We start from the raw sequence: 23,408 nt of genomic DNA, 5'->3' as shown, positions 1-23,408 counted from the left end.
TTAAATTGCTTAAAAATAGTAGAGGTTGAAACATTATTCTCTCTGTCTTCTTGCAGCCGTCGAAGTTGTAAGAGCCTGTAACGCTCGATTGAATGCTAGGTTAGCTTTCTTTTGTTCCTTGTTCGAGTAAGACGCCATAGGAAGCTGATGAATGTAAAAGATGTGAACTTAAAGTTTATGTTGATTTTTGAACATAGAGATAATTCATTTCTAGCTTGCCCAGTATTTCATTCAACATTTTTAGCCGGTTTCAGTATATTTAGGATTTTTCATGACGCAGAGCTGTACAGCGATCGCGGGAGCCGCTGCCGCGGCAAATTCAATTTAAATTCAATGAAAGCAGTTTTCCCGCAACTAAGCGGGCAGGTAACGGTGAATTAAAATTATTTCGTTCAGCTTCCCAGAGACTTTAGAGGTGAATGGTGGATTTTATTATGTCATTTTCAGGTGACGTAAATAATTTACGTAAATCAGAGTAACAAAATTTTAATTGTATGATATAACGACTGATATGATGAAACATGTTCTGGCTAATAATACAAAAATCAAATTTCATTTTTAGTTTCATGCGCTCATGTCAGTTGTGGCAATCAATAGCGTTCATATACACTCCTGGAAATTGAAATAAGAACACCGTGAATTCATTGTCCCAGGAAGGGGAAACTTTATTGACACATTCCTGGGGTCAGATACATAACATGATCCCACTGACAGAACCACAGGCACATAGACACAGGCAACAGAGCATGCACAATGTCGGCACTAGTACAGTGTATATCCACCTTTCGCAGCAATGCAGGCTGCTATTCTCCCATGGAGACGATCCTAGAGATGCTGGATGTAGTCCTGTGGAACGGATTGCCATGCCATTTCCACCTGGCGCCTCAGTTGGACCAGCGTTCGTGCTGGACGTGCAGACCGCGTGAGACGACCCTTCATCCAGTCCCAAACATGCTCAATGGGGGACAGATCCGGAGATCTCGCTGGCCAGTGTAGTTGACTTACACCTTCTAGAGCACGTTGGGTGGCACGGGATACATGCGGACGTGCATTGTCCTGTTGGAACAGCAAGTTCCCTTGCCGGTCTAGGAATGGTAGAACGATGGGTTCGATGACGGTTTGGATGTACCGTGCACTATTCAGTGTCCCCTCGACGATCACCAGAGGTGTACGGCCAGTGTAGGAGATCGCTCCCCACACCATGATGCCGGGTGTTGGCCCTGTGTGCCTCGGTCGTATGCAGTCCTGATTGTGGCGCTCACCTGCACGGCGCCAAACACGCATACGACCATCATTGGCACCAAGGCAGAAGCGACTCTCATCGCTGACGACGACACGTCTCCATTCGTCCCTCCATTCACGCCTGACGTGACACCACTGGAGGCGGGCTGCACGATGTTGGGGCGTGAGCGGAAGACGGCCTAACGGTGTGCGGGACCGTAGCCCAGCTTCATGGAGACGGTTGCGAATGGTCCTCGCCGATACCCCAGGAGCAACAGTGTCCCTAATTTGCTGGGAAGTGGCGGTGCGGTCCCCTACGGCACTGCGAAGGATCCTAAGGTCTTGGTGTGCATCCGTGCGTCGCTGCGGTCCGGTCCCAGGTCGACGGGCACGTGCACCTTCCGCCGACCACTGGTGACAACATCGATGTACTGTGGAGACCTCACGCCCCACGTGTTGAGCAATTCGGCGGTACGTCCACCCGGCCTCCCGCATGCCCACTATAAGCCCTCGCTCAAGGTCCGTCAACTGCACATACGGTTCACTTCCACGCTGTCGCGGCATGCTACCAGTGTTAAAGACTGCGATGGAGCTCCGTACGCCACGGCAAACTGGCTGACACTGACGGCGGCGGTGCACAAATGCTGCGCAGCTAGCGCCATTCGACGGCCAACACCGCGGTTCTTGGTGTGTCCGCTGTGCCGGGCGTGTGATCATTGCTTGTACAGCCCTCTCGCAGTGTCCGGAGCAAGTATGGTGGGTCTGACACACCGGTGTCAACGTGTTCTTTTTTCCATTTCCAGGAGTGTATTGAAAATTAACTGTAGCTTTTACGTTTAGCGAACATAGAACACTTTAACTTCTGTACGTGTAATAACAGTAATTTTCACTGCATTTCAGAGATAAAAGTAGTGAAGGACACGTTTAGTTTGATAATAGTTACAGTAATGATACCTTGTTCCATTTCTAACAAAGCAGATCAGAGTTATATAAAAATAGTTTACAAATTAAAGATCATCCGTGCGCAGCAGGAAGTCTTTTAATGATGTGCGCATCACCACGTAATAGATCAAGGTGCACAAAGTTAAAATATCTTCATCTGCAGAAACTTATAGTGAGGATTTATCTGGTGTGCTCTCAACAATAAGCAAAAGCAGTTAACTAAAATATTATGCCGTATAAACTGCATATAAAGTCAAAAGCGTGGTGGGGATTACGCAACATGAATATGGAGTGTGTGTAAATCGAAATGAAAAGTAGCAGAAGCGAGAACCCTGAGAAAGTATCAGAAATGGAGATCACGAAGCAGATGGAATTAAGGAATTCTGCTACATAGCTAGCAAATAACGAGTGATAGTCGGAGCAAGGAAGACTAAGAAAGCAGGCTAGCACAGGCCAAAAGGGCATTCCTGTCCAAGAGATGTCTACTATTATGAAACATAGGCGTTAACTGATTCAAATGGCTCTCAGCACTATGGGACTTAACATCTGAGTTCATCAGTCCCTAGAACATAGAACTACTTAAACCTAACTAACCTAAAGACATCACACACATCCATGCCCGAGGCAGGATTCGAACCTGCGACCGTAGCAGTCGCGCGGTTCCGTACTGAAGCGCCCAGAACCTCTGAGCCACCGCGGCCGGCTTAGGCGTTAGTTCGAGGAAGAAATTTCTGAGAAAGCAAGATTGAAGTACAGTTTTGTTTGATATCGAAACATGAACAGTGAGGAAACTGGAACATAAGATAATACAAGCATTTGAGATGTCGTGCTGCAGAAGAATGTTGGAAATTAGTTGGACCGATAAGGTAAGAAATGAAGACGTTTTCCTCGGTATCGGTGAAGAAACGAAGATTTGGAAAATGCTGAGAAGAAGAAGGTTCGGCATGTTAGACATCAGGGAATAATTTCAATGGTACTAGATAGAGCTGTATAGGGTAAGATCTGTAGAGGCAGACTTGAAAATTTAGCAAATAATTGAGGACTAAGTGGCAATTGCCACTCTTAGATGAAAAGATTGTCGCAGGAGGGGAATCAAACGAGTCAGAAGAGACTGATGAGAAAAAAAAACCTTCCACATAGTGATTGTAGTGTCCGAGGAACCGTGCGACCACATTAGCCTTCGTCCGAGGCAAATCAGAAAGATCCGGACGGAGAAGTAGTTCCACCGAGAAAGCAACTTCAGATGATCTGGTAATGAAAACCAGTGGTCGGCGACTCCAGTATCAGTGTTCTCGTCTTGCAGGAAACATGTCTGTGTTGTAATGTATTGTAATATATCAGGGTAATGACATGACGTCCAGAAATCATTCGGAATGACCCTACACCACGATGAGGTGACATCCATCGGGAGGATAGGAAGACACTGGGAACCACATTGTTTCCAAGCATATCAATGTCAGGACAATATTAACGAGGGAGAGGGATGATTGTGGTCGCCAACGGGAAAGCAAAGATAGGGTGGTAATCTGTGTCATTAATAAAATTTTTGCTCAAATTTATGTATGTGCTGCAAGTTAGAGTCGATACGGCATCCCGCCCCTGCAGAGGAAATCAGACTGGCCGGTCAAAGAAACGTAAATAAACGAGATGTAATGGAATGAGTAACTTGAGTACATGCTAGGTCGCCACGTCATATAAACAATACTGAATACTTTAGTTCAGTGTTTCGAAGTCCCGACCCTGCAAGTGGACGGGGCCCCGCTACCACTTCATACCGAAATCGAAAAATAATTTTCCATAGGAAACGACCTGATTGTTTCCTCAATTTACGCACCATCACTCCGGGATGCCACAATATTTATGCAACATAATAGACTTTACTAAAACTATGGGGACCTGAGATCCGTACATCGTGAAGAAAGCCAAGGGAACAACGTTCGTGTTCACGAATGGCCCTCTGAATTCGATCCGTCATCTCTCTACAGTTGAGTGCAGACGTTTTCATCGGGAAGCGATCAGCGGCAATCCCCAACGATTTGTGGCGAGCAATCACCGTTGCCCATGGTATGAAACTTGTTAAATACTCCGCAATAATAACCGAGTGCAGTTCCGTTCATTAATTGGGACCGCAGAGAGAGAAAAAGAGGAATCCAATATGTTCTTGATCAACGTTATTTCGTCGATATGACGTAGTAATAACATAACATAACCGCGTTCGAATGGTCCGAGAACATTTGTCCCAATATCAGCCAACCTCATAATAGATCAGAGATTAGGTACAAGAGCAAAAGCGACATGGAGACGGGGATAACCTGGGGTAGGCCCCATTTCCAGTAACGTGTCCCTTCACGACGATAAACGCTTGAATTCCAGTAAAAAGATTGGACAATACCTGACACGCAGTATGAGAACGGTCGCCTCGAATACCTGCCCTATGGAAGCGGATATCCTTCCAGTATAGCCCACATACACTTTGCAAAAACCACACAACAATTAGGTTTTCTTGATACGAATTTACCGCTTCCGCTCCATCATAGCCTGCCCTACCATAAATGAAATAGGTGTCAGAAAACTCTTCTTTGCTGCAATAAAGCAATGTGATTGCTTCTGAGACTTCTCAGACTAGTGATGTGAATCCCACTTCTTGTGCGCAACGATTAAAGCATAATTATGCTTACATGAATGAAGTCAATGGTGGCTCGTAACAAAGAATGGACATATGTTTATTAGACAGTCTGTTGCTTCTACATCTACCTCTACATGCAAACGCTGCATGTCACATTATGATGGATGGCAGAAGGATACCTTGTGCCGCTATTAGCCACTTATTTTCCTGCTCCCCCACCACATACAGAATGTGAGAAAAACGACTAGCTATATGCTTGGGTATAAATCCTAGAGTCTTTTGTCTTGTCTTCGCTGTCCTTATGCGAAATGTACGTTGGCGCCAACAGAATCGTTCTTCTGTCAGCTTCAAATGACGATTCTCCAATTTTTCTCAGTAGTGTTTAGCGAAAATAACTTCGTCGTGCCACCAAGGATTCCCATTTGTGTTCAGGGAGCACCTCCATCACACTCAAGTGTTGATTGAGCCTACCGGTAACCAATCTGGCAGCACGCCCTGAAATGTTACGTTGTCTTTCTTTAGTCCGATCTGGTGGGGATCCCAAACACTCGAGCAATACTGAAGAATGGGTCGCGCTAGTGTTCTGTGCGCTGTCCCCTTTGCAGAGGAGCTACACTTTCCAAAATTCCCCGCAGTGAACTACGTCAGCTGTTCACATTCCCTGCTACATCCTCATTGCTTTTTACATCATTTTGAAAGATCACGCCCGGATATTTAAACGACGTGACTGTATCAACGAGTAAACTACTAGTACTGTACTCAAAGAAGATACCTTCCCGTACGAAACAGCGCCATTAACAGTCAGCCGCAGGTTGTTGCTCACCCTCTCCGCCACATTTATGTAATAGAGGTTAAGAGCGGTCCTTTCACAGGTCACAGGGGCGCTCCTGGCCATACCCTTGTCTCGCCGTCGAGGATAATATATTGTGTTGTACAATGACGTGACAAAAGCATGGGACAGCGATATTCTTGTATACAGATGGCGTTAGTATTCTGTACACAAGGTATAAAAGAGCACAGCGTTGGTGGAGTTATGACTTGAAAAAAAATTGGAAATATGTGGTGAGTTACTATGATACCAAACTGTTGAGGTCATCGGTCCCTAGGCTTACCCGCTACTTAATCTAACTTAAACTAACTTACGCAAAGGACAACACACATACATATGCTCAAGGGAGGTATATGATGTGAGGTAAGATAATTCATGTGAAAAGGTTTCCGACATGATTATGGTGGCACGAACGGAATTAAGAGATATCGAACGCGGAGCGGTAAGGGGAGTTAGAGGCATAGCGACATCCTACTTCGGAAATAGTTTGGAAGATCAGTATTCCGAGATCTGCAGTGCCAAGGGTGTTCCGTGAACAATTCCAGGCAACACCTGTCACCACGGACAACGCAGCGGCCGACGGCCTTCAATTAACAACGATCGAGTGGAGCGGCGTTTACGTAGAGCTGACAGTGCTAACAAACAACCAACATTGCGGAAAATAACCGCAGAGATCGATGTGGGGCGTACGAGGAAGGTATCCATTAGGGCTGTGAGGCGACGTTTGACGTTAATGGGCTATGACAGCAGACGACCGACGTGAGTACCTTTGCTAACAGCACGACGTCGCCTGCAGTTCCTCTCCTGCTTTCATGACCATATCAGTTGGACCATAGACGATTGGAAAAGCGTAGCCTGGTCAGATAAGTCCCATTTTCAGTTAGTAAGCGCTGATGGTAGGGTTAGAGCGTGACTCCACGAAGCCACGGACAAAAACTGTCAGCAATTTACTGTGCAAACTGGTGGTGGCTCGATAGTGGTGTGGGCTGCATTTACTCGGAACGATGACTGAAAATGGCTGCGTTTGGCTACTTTGACACCTTTGCAGCCGTTCGTAGAGTTCCCACAACGATGAAACTTTCATAGATAGCATTGCGCCATATAACTGGGCCGCAATTACTCGTAACTAGTTTGAAAAACATTCTGGACGTCCAACTAGATCATCCGACATGAATCCCATCGAACACTAATGTGACATAAGTGGGAGGTCAGTTCTTGCATAGAATCCTGCGGTTACGAATGATAATAGAGGCAGCATTGCTTAGTATTTTTGGGAGGGACTTCCAACGACTTATCGAGTCCATGCCGCGTCGAGTTGGTGCACAACGCCGACCAGAAGGAAGTGCGACACGGTAGTAGGAGTATCTGAGCCGTGGTAAAAATTGCTGTTTTGAAGAGCGCGCCGCAGCGCGTAATGTGAAGCAGTCGCCCTCCGTTTCTGGCGGTGGCGCCGCTGTGGCAATCGCAGCTTTGGTGTCTCCCTCTGATGGGAAAGCGGAAAGGTTGCCTATTCACGCGCGTTTAAGGGGCACTATGATCTCCCCAGCTTGCTAGTCTGTCTCCCGTCCGCATTTGTTAGGCAGTTAGTGTCTGTCTGTCGTTCGGAGTGGTAGTATGTCTGTCTTTCAGATCAACCTTTAAAGCCGGCAAAATGAGAGTCTTTCCACTCCGCCAGTAAGAGATGTCAGCGAGTGGTCGCCTGGTCCGGGCTTAGTTCCTGCATCTGCGTTCGCGCACTGAGACACAAGATGACTTGTCCGTCTTGAGCGTCGGCGCATGTGAGGTCACTACGTGAGTCCAGTGGGCCGCGACGTATAGCGAGGGGTAATGACTTTGCGGTCGACAAGGGAGCAACAGGAGTCAATCCACGACATCAGCCTGGCCGGTGCGAGCTGCGACGCCGTGAGATGGGAGATCGGCGCCCCTTCCTGCGTCCGTTGAAGCGACTGGCAGCGGAGGGTTCGGGAGAGCAATTTGCGGGGTTCTGCGCCACGTCTTCTCGAGAAATCGCAGTTTATTAGAAGTTAAGTGATTGGTGATATCTTGTTTGATTTACTCTTGTTAAATTCCACTTGTTTTCTTGGTGAGGTCACCAACCGTTTTGCTTTGGGGTCGTCCCACCATTCTCCTCCATTTGCCCACCCGCGGGAAGGTGGTTGTTTATAAAGTGGGTGATCTGTTTTTCCCTTGTGGAGTAGGAGCGGGTTAGAGCAACCTACGGTTCAGGTTGTTCGGTAATCTCCCTATCAATCTACCGTACGTTAGTAGCTTGCTCTGTCATGTTTGTCGGATTTGGTGTGTTAGCGAATTTATTGCTCGGAGTGTAACGGCCTAATACCTGAAATATGTTTTGATCTTTGCAAACTTTGATATTATTGCCTATGATCTTGAGAGGCGGTATCTGTATACTGTAGACCATCTTAGCTATTCTTTGGTCAACCTTGTAGAAATTTATATAAGATTGCATTTTGTGTGGTTTTATTTAAATGGTCATTTTAGTATATAAAGTTGTCACCCTTTCACCATAAGACTTTTCTTAGAAGTTAAAAGCAAGTTGTACCTTCGGTGGGAAGGTTAATATTATAATTGTTAGTGTTTTGTACCATTTCCATCCCTCCTAAGGGAGTGCATAGTTTGTGTGCATGTGTAAATTGTTAAAATTCTTAGCTTAAAGTAATCTGGTGTGTTGCAGATTTGCACCAGTGTAGTCTTTCATAGGCTGTTGTGAGCGGTCGTAACTACGGCCATGTCAAAAGGGAGCGGCAAGGTTCTCTGCCCGAAAGCTCATACAGCCAAAACTTGGTTCTATATGCCTCTGAATAAATTGTAGCTTTGATATTTAGAGGGTGCTAACTGATTATAATTTTAAATATTTTTCTTTTAAAAATGCTTTTAGGTACTATTAAAGTGAATTAAATTCCCATTTGTTAAAAGGAATTTGTTTATGATTTCATCAGTTACTCCCTCGCAGCTACTTACATGCTTACATTGCGTGATTAAATGTGTCAATGTTCTTGATGTATAAATTCTTAAGAATATTCTTTGAAAATAGATCACGGTTTAGTATCCATTGACTTTTGTCACCTTAATGTGTTTCATAAGTTGGCTTCGAAGCCGGCCGCTGTGACCGAGTGGACCTAGGCGCTTCAGTCCAGAACAGTGTTGATGCTACGGTCGCACGTTCGAATACTGCCTCGGGAATGGATGTGTGTGATGTCCTTCGGTTCGTTAGGTTTAAGTAGTTCTAATTCTAGGGGACTGATGATCTCAGATGATAAGTACCATAGTGCTTAGAGCCATTTGAACCATTTTTTTATGTTTCAAAAGATTCGCTTATATGGGAACCTACTCCTTACGCTCGAACGTGCGTTAAAAATCTTGAATAAGGCATCGCGTCATACTCTATCCGTAGATCAAGGCATATGGAATTTGTGTTTTGCGTATCATCTGTGGTTCACAGGATGCATGTGAGAAAAGGGCAAGCTGACTCTTTCACGAGCGATGCTTTCAAAGTCGGCGGTGATGTGCGGAAGAAACCTTTTCGTGTGAAGGAAGTTTATCATACCCGACCTCGAAATATGTTCAACAATTGTATTATCCATTATCCTACAAGTTCACCAGTGCCCATCTTAGCTATTATGTAACGCCTTATACAAGATGATCTATTGGTCGTGACCGGGCAAATATCTCACGAAATAAGCGCCAAACGAAAAATCTACTAAGAACGAAACTTGTCTAGTATGAAGAGGGAAACCAGTTGGAGCTATGGTTGGCCCGCTAGATGGCACTGCCATAGGTCAAATGCATATCAACTGCGTTTTTTTAAAAAGAGGAACCCACATTTTTATTACACATTCGTTTAGTACGTAAAGAAATATGAAAGTTTCAGTTGGATCTCTTTTTTCGCTTTGTGATAGATGGCACTGTAATAGTAACAAATATATGGCTCGCAATTTTAGACCAACAGTTGGTAACAGGTAGGTTTCTTAAATTAGAATACTGAAAGGAAGTACGTTTGAACATTTTATCCGGTTGTTCCAATGTGATTACATGTACCTTTGTGAACTTAACATTTCTGAGAACGCATGCTGTTACAGAGTGATTACGTGTAAAAACCACGCTAATGCAATAAATGCTCAAAATGATGTCCGTCAACCTCAAAGCATTTGGCAATACGCTGTAACGACATTCCTCTCAACAGCGAGTAGTTCGCCTCCCGAAATGTTCGCACACGCATTGACAACGCGCTGACGCATGTTGTCAGGCGTTGTCGGTGGATCACGATAATAAATATCCTTCAACTTCCCCCACAGAAAGAAATCCGGGGACGTCAGATCCGGTGAACATGCGGGCCATGGTATGGTTCTTCGACGACCAATCCACCTGTCACGATATGTGCTATTAAATACCGCTTCAACTACATGTGAGCTATGTGCCGGACATCCATCATGTTGGAAGTACATCGCCATTCTGTAATGCAGTGAAACATCTTGTAGTTACATCAGTAGAATATCACGTAGGAAATCAGCATACTTTGCACCATTTGGATTACCATAGATAAAAGGGGGGCATTATCCTTCCTCCCATAATGCCGCACCATACATTAACCCGCCAAGGTCGCTGATGTTCCACTTGTCGCAGCCATCGTGTATTTTCCGTTGCCCAATACTGCATATTATGCCGGTTTACGTTGCCGCTGTTTGTGAATGACGCTTCGTCGCTAAATAGTACGCGTGCAAAAAATGTGTCATCGTTCCGTAATTTCTCTTGTGCCCAGTGGCAGAACTTTACACGACGTTCAAAGTCATCACCATGCAATTCCTGATGCATAGAAATATGGTACGCGTGGAATCGATGTTGATGTAGCATTCCCAACATCAACGCTATTTAGATTCCCGATTATCGCGCAATTTGTCTGCAGCTGATGTGCGAATTAGCCGCGACAGCAGCTAAAATACCTACTTAGGCATCATGATTTGTTGCAGGTCGTGGATGACGTTTCACACGTGGCTCAACACTTCCTGTTTCCTTAAATAACGTAACTATGCGGCGAACGGTCCGAACAGTTGGATGATGTGGCCCAGGATACCGAGCAGCATACCTAGAACACGCCCGTTGGGCATTTTGATCACAAAAGCCATACATCAACACGATATCGACATTTTTCGCAATTGGTAAACGGTCCATTTTAACACTGGTAATGAATCACGAAGCAAATACCGTCCGCACTGGCGGAATGTTACGCGATATCACCTACTTATACGTTTGTGACTATTACAGTGCCATCTATCACAAAGCGAAAAAAGTGGTCTAACTAAGGCATTCATATTTCTTAACCTACTACACGAATATGTAATGAAAATGGGGTTTCCTCTTTAAAAAATCGCAGTCGATATCCGTTTCATCTATGGCAGCGCCGTCGAGCGTGCCAACAATAGCACTATCTGGTTTCGCCCTTGAAGCTAGACGAGTTTCGTTCTTTGTAGTTTTTTCGTTTGATGCTTATTTCGTGAGGTATTTGACCCGGTCACTATCAGTGGGCCACCTTATGTAGTTATTCGCGCAGAATGGCTGTGAGTGTAAGGAATGGCTGTAGTTTAGCTCCCTTCGTTAGGTAAAAGCACAGAAATTTTCCTTTAATGACCTTATCGTGGACACAACGTTAAGTCTCAAGCAACTAAAAAAAATTGAAGCGCACAAAAAAGGGAAGCAATTTGTCGCGGCGCGGCTGCAGAGTGCGCTAATAAGGGGTTTTGTGCTCGCGGGCATAATGAGCGCGCAGAATTGCACGCGCAACAGGATGCGTGGGAGGTGCAGGGCTCGTCGGCACCTCCGAGGCGGCAGCAGCAGCGGCGCCTGGCCGCTGGCTACGCAGCACAGGACGGCCCGCTGCGCCGACCACCACCACCACCAACACGGCGACACTGCGGCCACCACCAGCAGCTCGGGCGCGGCGACAAAAGGCAATTTCCTGCGTCGGATTAGTCGACTTTCTGTCTCCCCTTTGTCCTCAGCGGGCCGGCGCGGGCAGCCTGATGCGGGCTCCACCGCCCTCGCCACGGCACGTGCAGCTCTTACCCCCTACACTAACCGCCTGCCCCCCTCTCCACAGCTCTCTTTCCTCTTCTCCCTCATTCATAACACACAAGTTTTCACTCTCCTGTACACTACGTTTACAAGCGTTAGAACTTCTGGAAGACAAAAACCGAATTTCGAAAACAAATTTTCGCTGTTGTGTACACTTGTTAACGGGACTTGCACTTGAGCTGTGTTTCGAAATTTAGTAGCTCAAAAAATTATAACCAAACAAATGGTATAAGATAAAAATTTAAAAATCGTAGAATACATAGTGGACTGAATGTTGATTTATGTCTTACGTACTGAATTACGAATAATTTTTATTTTCGGTACACTTTACTTCCACACTATTCAAAACAAAAAGTCAAAACAAAAATACTTTTTTTGTTATCAACTTCTTGAAACAGTAAACCAGGCATTTTTTGTGCATTAAAAAAAAGTTTTTAAGAAGTCAAATTTATCTCCTAATAATTTAAGAACAAATGACATGCTCCAGCTAAAAAAATTTAATACCCAGTCGAATAACATGGTTCACTATGTAGGCAATCATTATGTTACTATCAATTCGAATTTTGGTTTCTGTAGCTTTAAGACAGGAACATACCTAAATTGGCAAAAGGCGTTGGATCTGCGAAATTGACACTAAGGATTTATTTGAATGTCATTTACTGCTCAGTGATAACATGTCAGAATGTTCCAGCTCCGTAATTTCGTTCTGAGTGTCCTTTTCTTTTGTTTCCTTTCTTATCTTTGTTATTCCGGCCTAATTTTTCATGCTTTCAGCAGCATTCTTAGCTTCGGCTACAAATTACCTGTCCAGTCGTAACAGCCCACTATTCATGTGGTCCTCAGTTTTTCTACTCGCGATTTTTAATCATCTCGTTACTCGAACATTTAGACATATTATGGAGTCCATCACACAAATCTGAAAAGCATACATGGAAACAAAAACAGTTTTTGGCGAATGTTCTCAAGTGCAATATTTGTCCAGCAGTATAGAATCTGAAAGATGCCTATCTGTTCGCTTTAGTTCCACCATAAAACTGTCTGACGTGTAGATGTGCATGTTTTTGTCCATTTGCTTTTCACCTACTATGCTTGCACCATGAAGTGTTTCCTTTTGGGAAGAGGCCATACTGTGGATGGTGATCAGCGGATATTCTATGAAACAGAGTTGCCCAAATTGCTTTTCTCGTCTCGCATACGTTTTCACCGTTTCTCCTGATGATTACATCGTAATCTTCTGTGAGATTTTCTGTTGCTGATATGGTGAGTCGACCTTGTCCACCAATTGATTTTATATGAGAGAGTTATTATCCTGACATGTCCTTGCGGAGTTTCCCAAGTCTTGCCCCAATTGTCTTCTACTCAAGTACTGTTCTCGGTTTCCGTAATTTTAGTTTCACCATGCGGTTTATCAGCCACAGCACTACTGAACCTTTTAGAGTCACCATCACCAAGGTAGTGAGTATATCACCCATTACGTCTAGGAATTGGCCCACTAAAAATAGAGTCTGCCTCCTTGCTTTCCCTATCACCACTGAAACCTTCAAAGTTACTGTGACAGTTGTGTTCATTTAGCTTATTGGCTTAACCTTGGTAGTGTTACGTCAGACACTCATAGCCATCACCTTGTCTATATCTACAGACATAGAAACAACAACTCCATTAAGCGATGTAAGGCCTCGCTTCTGTTAGCAACCACCCAATGCAGCAACAATATCATATTAGAAGTATCTACAGTTTCTTTCGCTGCGGTGTACATAGATGCTTCACTGACTTCAATTAGGAGATTACACAAAGGCTTATAGTACCTATCAGATCTGCAGGGCCGTCCGCTGTGGCCGAGCTGTTCTAAGCGCCTCAGTTCGAAACCGTGCTGCTACGGCCGCAGGTTCGAATCCTGCCTCGGGTATTGATGTGTGTGCTGTCCTTGGGTTAGTTGGATTTAAGTAGTTCTAAGTCTAGGCGACTGATGTCCACGAATGTTAAGTCCCATAGTGCTTAGTGCCATCTGAACATTTTGAAGATATGCAGGTGTTGGTTGGAGACCCATCATAACGTAGGATATCTTGGCTGGTTTTCTTGCCTTCCCAATTCAACTCAAGGCATGAAAGATCCAAATATCACTATACTATATTATGTGCATGTTACAGGGGATGTCATTTTAGATTTCGTTACTTTACACAGTTGACATTCCACTACAATTTTGCTGGATAACCCTCTTCTCTTACTTACTTATTTTTCAGTATGACAATAGTTATATTTGGCGACAGGCAAAAGGAATTCTGAATGTTTATAGTTACTAATTAAATTGTAACCATCACTTTCACTATTTCCAGTAACATCTTATTCATTTTCGGCAATATGTTTGAACTTGCGTTTTAAAATACTGGCTGGTGAACTTTTAGGCCTAACCTCACATCTCTGTAGCGTAGGAGTATCTTCATTTCTGTATGTTTCCAAAAACATACTTCTGTTGATTATCATAGAACTTACAACTGCTGTTAAGCTTATTCGTTTTTGGCATCTTATGACGATTGAAATACTGTCACAATACCAAGTTTACAACACAAACGTGGCAGAAAAATATATCTAAACTCAAGTAATGTACTCCTACCGATAGAAAGATCGATCGCAATAAATCCCTGCTGATAGTACAATCAATATATTGTGGAAGGATATTGCAGGAACGACCTGCTATGGAATTAGCGGTGCCAAAATGAAATAACTAGACATTGTATTCAAGGTTTTGTGTTTGACATTGGTGTCTCAGCTAGGCATTCACGTACCGCAGCTGCTTCAGAAACGCATTTTAATGCTAAAGTGATTAGGTACTAAAGTGTAAATTTAGAATCAGGAAGAATGACATAATTTTATTTAAAAAAAATCCGTTTCCTGGACTTTCGTGACGCCCAGGTCCTCTTAAGGCCCGAGGCGGTTATCCTAGACTGGTTACATATCGCTGTTCTATCAACAGTAGTTTCATGCAAATGGCGTCAGCAAATCAGCTGTTGACGTTTCTGATTTAGTCAGCAGAGCGGCTGTTTCTTAATTGCTTTAATTTAGAAAACATTTCCACTTACCTGCTGTTTCCTGTCTTCATATGCAACAAACATTTATCCTTCCAATCTTCCATGGCTTTAGCTGTAGTTCCCCTCCACGTTGCTCTCTACCGCCCTCGGCTCCTTCTACCTGGCGGACACCGCTGAGGAAACACTGCGACCATCGTTGTTCCTTCATCCGTCGGACATGTCCGCACCACGTCAGTGGTCAAGCATCTGTGCTGTAATTGTCGGGTCCCACTGAATCTGCCACCATTCTTACATAGTCACTCCTCAGTCGATCCAAGCGGGTCGCTCGCAAGCTCCGCCATAGCCCGTCTGTTTAGACAGCCTCGTGTTTTCCTCCTTCGTCTCTCGTTCAATGTCCAACACTAAGAGCTATACGTCAGAATGCTTCCAATCAAAACACGTAGTACTGCCATTTTCTTTGTCCGACTATATATATGACGACTCCAAAAGATACGATTTAATGAATAACAACCCTCGCTTGGTATATCCTGTGCCATACGTCCACTTCACACTGTTCAGCCCTTCATTATTTATTTCTGAACATTACTTTGATCCGTCTTTGTTCATTAAGTAATTGTTGAAAAGCGGTTCATTCTTTGATTTTTGTGTTTTAATGATTTGTATTTCCTTTCATGCTGATATGAAAATAATTTCGTATTAATTTCGTATTGATTATTTCTCTTTTAGTTTGCATTTATTCAGTTTTTAAATTATTCATTAATGACTACTGACAGAGTTACTAGGCTTTCTGGGATTATATAGTTGGTTATCTGTAAAACAGTTTACGTGCAAGGATGACATAATTCTAATTTTGAGATGTATCTTTGAAACTTTTATTTTTTAGTAATTATTTTACACTCCTGGAAATGGAAAAAAGAACACATTGACACCGGTGTGTCAGACCCACCATACTTGCTCCGGACACTGCGAGAGGGCTGTACAAGCAATGATCACACGCACGGCACAGCGGACACACCAGGAACCGCGGTGTTGGCCGTCGAATGGCGCTAGCTGCGCAGCATTTGTGCACCGCCGCCGTCAGTGTCAGCCAGTTTGCCGTGGCATACGGAGCTCCATCGCAGTCTTTAACACTGGTAGCATGCGGCGACAGCGTGGACGTGAACCGTATGTGCAGTTGACGGACTTTGAGCGAGGGCGTATAGTGGGCATGCGGGAGGCCGGGTGGACGTACCGCCGAATTGCTCAACACGTGGGGCGTGAGGTCTCCACAGTACATCGATGTTGTCGCCAGTGGTCGGCGGAAGGTGCACGTGCCCGTCGACCTGGGACCCGACCGCAGCGACGCACGGATGCACGCCAAGACCTAGGATCCTACACAGTGCCGTAGGGGACCGCACCGCCACTTCCCAGCAAATTAGGGACACTGTTGCTCCTGGGCTATCGGCGAGGACCATTCGCAACCGTCTCCATGAAGCTGGACTACGGTCCCGCTCACCGTTAGGCCGTCTTCCGCTCACGCCCCAACATCGTGCAGCCCGCCTCCAGTGGTGTCGCGACAAGCGTGAATGGATGGACGAATGGAGACGTGTCGTCTTCAGCGATGAGAGTCGCTTCTGCCTTGGTGCCAATGATGGTCGTATGCGTGTTTGGCGCCGTGCAGATGAGCGCCACAATCAGGACTGCATACGACCGAGGCACACAGGGCCAACACCTGGCATCGTGGTTTGGGGAGCGATCTCCTACACTGGCCGTACACCTCTTGTGATCGTCGAGGGGACACTGAATAGTGCACGGTACATCCAAACCGTCATCGAACCCATCGTTCTACCATTCCTAGACCGGCAAGGGAACTTGCTGTTCCAACAGGACAATGCACGTCCGCATGTATCCCGTGCCACCCAACGTGCTCTAGAAGGTGTAAGTCAACTACCCTGGCCAGCGAGATCTCCGGATCTGTCCCCCATTTAGCATGTTTGGGACTGGATGAAGCGTCGTCTCACGCGGTCTGCACGTCCAGCACGAACGCTGGTCCAACTGAGGCGCCAGGTGGAAATGGCATGGCAAGCCGTTCCACAGGACTACATCCAGCATCTCTACGATCGTCTCCATGGGAGAATAGCAGCCTGCATTGCTGTGAAAGGTGGATATACACTGTACTAGTGCCGACATTGTGCATGCTCTGTTGCCTGTGTCTATGTGCCTGTGGTTCTGTCAGTATGATCATGTGATGTATCTGACCCCAGGAATGTGTCAAAAAAGTTTCCCCTTCCTGGGACAATGAATTCACGGTGTTCTTATTTCAATTTTCAGGAGTGTAGTTACATTATTTTTTCATGATACGAAATAGCTTACTATAAGAGTGTGACAGTGAAGATATTACTAAAACACTTTTAGTTTTAATGAGTATTTACAAATATAAATATCTTACTTTTACAATGAAAACTTGATGTTTTTATTTAAACCATGTTAATGTTAGAAGTGTTAATGGAATTGAACCTCTAATACGAAATGTTAGGAGCATCCATATTGGCTTTAGATTTTCTTACTTGTAACTTAATTGTTCAGTTATCTTATTAAATGTAATACGCCTATTTTGGCTTCAGCTGATATAGAATAAGATATCTTTACCATCTTCTAGGTTGAGAGCCAAAAGTATTGTATCGTAGGCAAACTGATGCTGTACTACCACACACAAACTTCTGCATTGTCTATTCCAATAACCAAGAAAATACTTCCAAATACCACTTAAATAAGCTTCGTGACACAGAATGTACTTGTCTCAATCCTTTATTTGTTTTAAAGCATTCCCATATCTTACCAAAAACCTACATGTCAACGTCGCATTGTGGGACATCCTTTTCACCAACTCTGTGAATGCACCGCCCATCGCAGCATTTATCAGTGCCACCCATAGCCATTTTCTACTCACAGAATGAAAGGGCATCTCTAAATCAGCAAACCCCAAATGGAGTTCTAGATTTTTTGTGATCCTCTTCTGAAAGATTGATCAACACAGCTTAACCCAGCAGCAAAACACGACTGTTTCCGGAATACAAGGACATGTGATTCTTTTCCAGTACTACTAAACAACCTGATCACCCAAGTCCTTACACTTATTGCTCGGCAGTACTTTCTCCTCAGCTCAATATTAGAGGTAGAGAACTTAATGTTCAGCGCTATGTTTCTACTGCATCTTCACTACACAGGAATTCATTCCCTCTAGCTTTAATGAAACTTTTTAAAAAGAAGACGTAGCCTGAAAACCCATGCACGAATCAGAAATGATTGTGTTTTTACATGGGAGCGAAAACGACTGTGAACTTCGAAAAAAGACATCTAGAACTGCACTTCCTGTACCCGCATTGGAGTGTTTATATGAGTATGAGCAACCAGATGGTGGTATTGATAATTATGTACACAAAATGCAGTTCTTTTGGGAGCCCCATGTAAACAAAGTGCCCAACCTCCTACTTCACAAGTAGGCATAAAATTCACATTCATCTCCTCCTGACGGTGCTCAGAATTACCAATATTAGATTTTTTCAGACTGAGACACAGGTCTTTATTCAAGAATATAGCTTTTTTCTTATTTTTTGCACCAGACACAAAACAACATCCTACACTTGTATATAGAAGTAAGTACAAAATGTTGTTAACGTAGGTGTGGTCTTCAAATCGAAGAGTAGTCTGAAGAACCTCTTCAACTTTAGTCTACACAGGCAAGCATAATCTCAGAACATCTACATCTACATCAACATCCATACTCCGCAAGCCACCTGGCGGTGTGTGGTGGAGGGTACCTTGAGTAAATCTATCGGTTCTCCCTTCTATTCCAGTCTCGTATTGTTCGTGGAAAGAAGGATTGTCGGTATGGCTTTGTGTAGGCTCTAATCTCTCTGATTTTATCCTCGTGCTCTCTTCGCGAGATATACGTAGGAGGGAGCAATATACTGCTTGACTCTTCGGTGAAGGTATGTTCTCGAAATTTCAACAAAAGCCCGTATCGAGCTACTGAGCGTCTCTCCTGCAGAGTCTTCCACTGGAGTTTATCTATCATCTTCGTAACGCTTTCGCGATTACTAAATGATCCTGTAACGAAGCGCGTTGCTCTCCGTTGGATTTTCTCTATCTCTTCTATCAACCCTATGTGGTACGGATCCCACACTGCTGAGCAGTATCCAAACAGCGGGTGAACAAGCATACTTTAACCTACTTCCTTTGTTTTCGGATTGCTTTTTCTTAGGATTCTTCCAATGAATCTCAGTCTGGCATCTGGTTTACCGACGATCAACTTTATATGATCATTCCATTTTAAATCACTCCTAATGCGTTCTCCCAGATAATTTATGGAATTAACTTCTTGCAGTTGCTGACCTGCTATATTGTAGCTAAATGATAAGGCATCTTTCTTTCTATGAATTCGCAGCACATTACACTTGTCTACATTGAGATTCAGTTGCCATTCCCTGCACCATGCGTCAATTCGCTGCAGATCCTCCTGCATTTCAGTACAATTTTCCATTGTTACAACCTCTCGATAAACCACAGAATCATCCGGAAAAAGCCTCAGTGAACCTCCGATGTTATCCACAAAGTCATTTATGCAACTGAAACCGCCGCCCATATGAGTCTGTTTACGCAGTCGTGCTTCAGACTTTCTCTACACCTTCCTCACCCTCTTCCACACGCTCCGCCCTCCACTACCAATCTGACGAATTTTTGACGCCTCAGGATGTACCCTGTCAACAGATCACTCATTTGGCTCAAGTTGTTCCATAGTTCCTTTGTTCCCCAATTCGATTCACTACTTCCTCACTAGTTATTCGGTCTATCCACATAAACTTCAGCATTTTTCTATAGCAGACCATTTCAAAACCTTCTATGCTCTTCTTGTCTGAACTATTTGTTGTTCACTTTTCACATACGTAACAGGCTACTACCTACACAAACATCTTCAGAAAAGCCGCCATAGCAGTTACATTTCTACTGGATGTCAACAAGTTCACCTTCTACAAAAATAATTTTCTTGCCATAATCAACCTGCATTTCGCACATAATCTGTTACTTTGATGGGCAAATGGCAAAACTCATGACTGCATTTAGTGTTTAATTTACTAAGCTTATTTCCTCAGAATCGCCTGATTTCATTACATTACACTCCAGTATCTTTGTTTTTCAGCAACAAACACATCTTGCTACAATGTAAAGCTACGAAATTCGAACACGATATTGGAAGAGGCAAACATGATCTGGTATCATGACTCAGCATCCACCATACAACTTTAATAGAGTGCAATTCAAACTCAAAACTTTCGGTCTTTTTATATGCACGACACTAAAACAGTTTTGAGAGAAAGACAAATTAATTTCCTCTCCAGATCAGAGACATTTGCATTAACATCACGACATACCGCTACACATCCTATAACTTGTCACTGGGTACTAATATCCCATGCTGACGATGGTTTGTGCTGTTCCGCATTTGAAGATAAATTCTTCGCCTCCAACTGAAACATTTCATTTTTCTCCTTCCCTTTCATAGTACTGGAACTTGGTATTCCATCAGAGGAAAGAAATATGCCAAGGGAAGAGAAAGCACGTAAAGTAGGTTTGAAATCCGTAATTATTTGAATGAGCACTGAAAGTCGAAACAAGACACCCGTTATTACTTTCCCTTACAACGATTAATGTACAAGGGGCGTTGAATAACAAATATAACACATGCTTTTAAAGGCCACTTTCGCTCGAAAACTGAAGAATTTCTTCTGGGACCTAGTGAAATATTCCTGCCTTAGTCCCAATAATTTCTTGACCTTCTGCAAGTTGACGAAGCTATTCGTAGCCTTAAAAACTGTATCTGTAACGGAGGTGCGTTCCAAGCAGAGAGCTGTCGTTGAATTTCTTTTGGCGGAAAACAAGGGAATCGGAGATATTCATAGGCGCTTACATAATGCGTACGGAGACCAGGCAGTGATGAAAAGCACGATGAGTCATTGGGCCAGTCATCTGTCATCATCGTAACAACGTCGTACAGACCTGTCCGATCTCTCACATTCCGGCCTGCCGGCAGAGCCAAGACTCCTGCACGTCTTCAACGTCTTCGTCGCCAAAAAAATGCAAACAAGCTCTTCCTTCTCCATGAAAATGCAAGATCTGAGGATCTGAGATGTGCTAACAAAACTTCATTGGACTGTTCTGCCTACCACCTTAAAGCCCACATCTCGTATCTTCGGACTTCCGACTGTTACACCCAATGAAGAGTGCGCTACCCGAGAAGCAGTAAGTGGATGTTGGGGAGGTTATTGATGCAGTAAGACGGAGCCTCTGACGTGGACCAGTACAATGGTATCATGTTGGCATACCGGCCCTCCAAGTAAGGTACCCTGAGGAACTCGTATCTAACTGAGATAATGATGAAATATAATGTTTTGAGACAAAAATGTGGGGAATAATGTGATGCATTGGAATCATGAATAAAATCAACCTACTTCCGAAAAAAAATGTGTTGCCTTACTTACTGAGGAAACCTCTTACTTCGGAGAGCCAACTACGACACTAGTATTGCACTTTCTACGGGGGAGAGGTGGAGACATAGACTCAGGTGATGTACGCCCAGTAGTCACGAAAAGTATGACAGGGTCGGATAGCTGCGCACGTTAGCATGCCGTTCCCGAGATTCGGGGAGGTGCGCCGACCCCGGACCGAATCCTCCCGTCGGTAAACGACGAGGACCGGTGTGCAAGCCAGCCTGAAACTGGTTTTTGGGCGGTTTTTTTCACATGGGATGGCAGTAGATATAGACAATGGGGCATTGGGAGTATACAAACACTGCCAGGGAGAATGTAGAGTGTGGACGTGCGTGGATAAATGGGAGGAGACGTGGGCATGAAGGAGCGTGAACTGAGAGGGGAAGACGACATTAAAGATATGCCACATCCTGAAATGAACATCCGTAACCCATTAACGTATGCACGAAGGCAAGGAAATAGGAAGAAAAACTCAAGTTGCAAAAAATTATTGCACGTGATTGTGTCCACGTTAAGAGTGAGTGTCCACGCAAACAGCAAGTTGACATCTGGTCCTGCAAATTTACATTTTCGCAACGCAAACTTCTAATTACCATTTATAAATCAAACCAAATATCCCTCGATATGCGGTAACTCCTTAGATATCTCCCACCTTAACTTTCACGTGCACGTTTCCCCAGAACTCTACGCTCAGATGGTAACTCAGCCGATCACGCCACACTTGAAACCAGCCGCTGCTCGGCGTGCTTGCTACTGCAAGCACCGGCGGCGCCAAACAACAGTGCCACAATCTGCAAAGGACATGTAACAACAAAAAGGCACTAGAAGGCAATGCTCACCGGGTAGCGCATAATAAGCCATAGGGAATAAATGACAAAGATGCTTTTCACTTACAAAGACACCGAAACACAGATATACACTCCTGGAAATTGAAATAAGAACACCGTGAATTCATTGTCCCAGGAAGACGATAGTAGAGATGCTGGATGTAGTCCTGTGGAACGGCTTGCCATGCCATTTCCACCTGGCGCCTCAGTTGGACCAGCGTTCGTGCTGGACGTGCAGACCGCGTGAGACGACGCTTCATCCAGTCCCAAACATGCTCAATGGGGGACAGATCCGGAGATCTTGCTGGCCAGGGTAGTTGACTTACACCTTCTAGAGCACGTTGGCTGGCATGGGATACATGCGGACGTGCATTGTCCTGTTGGAACAGCAAGTTCCCTTGCCGGTCTAGGAATGGTAGAAAGATTGGTTTGATGACGGTTTGGATGTACCGTGCACTATTCAGTGTCCCTTCGACGATCACCAGAGGTGTACGGCCAGTGTAGGAGATCGCTCCCCACACCATGATGCCGGGTGTTGGCCCTGTGTGCCTCGGTCGTTTGCAGTCCTGATTGTGGCGCTCACCTGCACGGTGCCAAACACGCATACGACCATCATTGGCACCAAGGCAGAAGCGACTCTCATCGCTGAAGACGACACGTCTCCATTCGTCCATCCATTCACGCCTGTCGCGACACCACTGGAGGCGGGCTGCACGATGTTGGGGCGTGAGCGGAAGACGGCCTAACGGTGTTTGGGACCGTAGCCCAGCTTCATGGAGACGGTTGCGAATGGTCCTCGCCGATAGCCCAGGAGCAACAGTGACCCCAATTTGCTGGGAAGTGGCGGTGCGGTCCCCTATGGCACTGCGTAGGATCCTACGGTCTTGGCGTCCATCTGTGCGTCGCTGCGGTCCGGTCCCAGGTCGACGGGCACGTGCACCTTCCGCCGACCACTGGCGACAACATCGATGTACTGTGGAGACCTCACGCCCCACGTGTTGAGAAATTCGGTGGTACGTCCATCCGGCCTCCCGCATGCCCATTATACGCCCTCGCTCAAAGTCCGTCAACTGCACATACGGTTCACGTCCACGCTGTCGCGGCATGCTACCAGTGTTAAAGACTGCGATGGAGCTCCGTATGAAACGGCAAACTGGCTGACACTGACGGCGGCGGTGCACAAATGCTGCGCAGCTAGCGCCATTCGACGGCCAACACCGCGGTTCCTGGTGTGTCCGCTGTGCTGTGCGTGTGATCATTGCTTGTACAGCCCTCTCGCAGTGCCCGGAGCAAGTATGGTGGGTCTGACACACCGGTGTCAAT

Source organism: Schistocerca gregaria, chromosome 6 (genome assembly GCF_023897955.1).
Source record: "Schistocerca gregaria isolate iqSchGreg1 chromosome 6, iqSchGreg1.2, whole genome shotgun sequence".
NCBI lineage: Eukaryota > Metazoa > Arthropoda > Insecta > Orthoptera > Acrididae > Schistocerca > Schistocerca gregaria.
The sequence above is the reverse complement of the archived record's forward strand: the minus strand, read 5'-3'. Positions refer to the sequence as shown.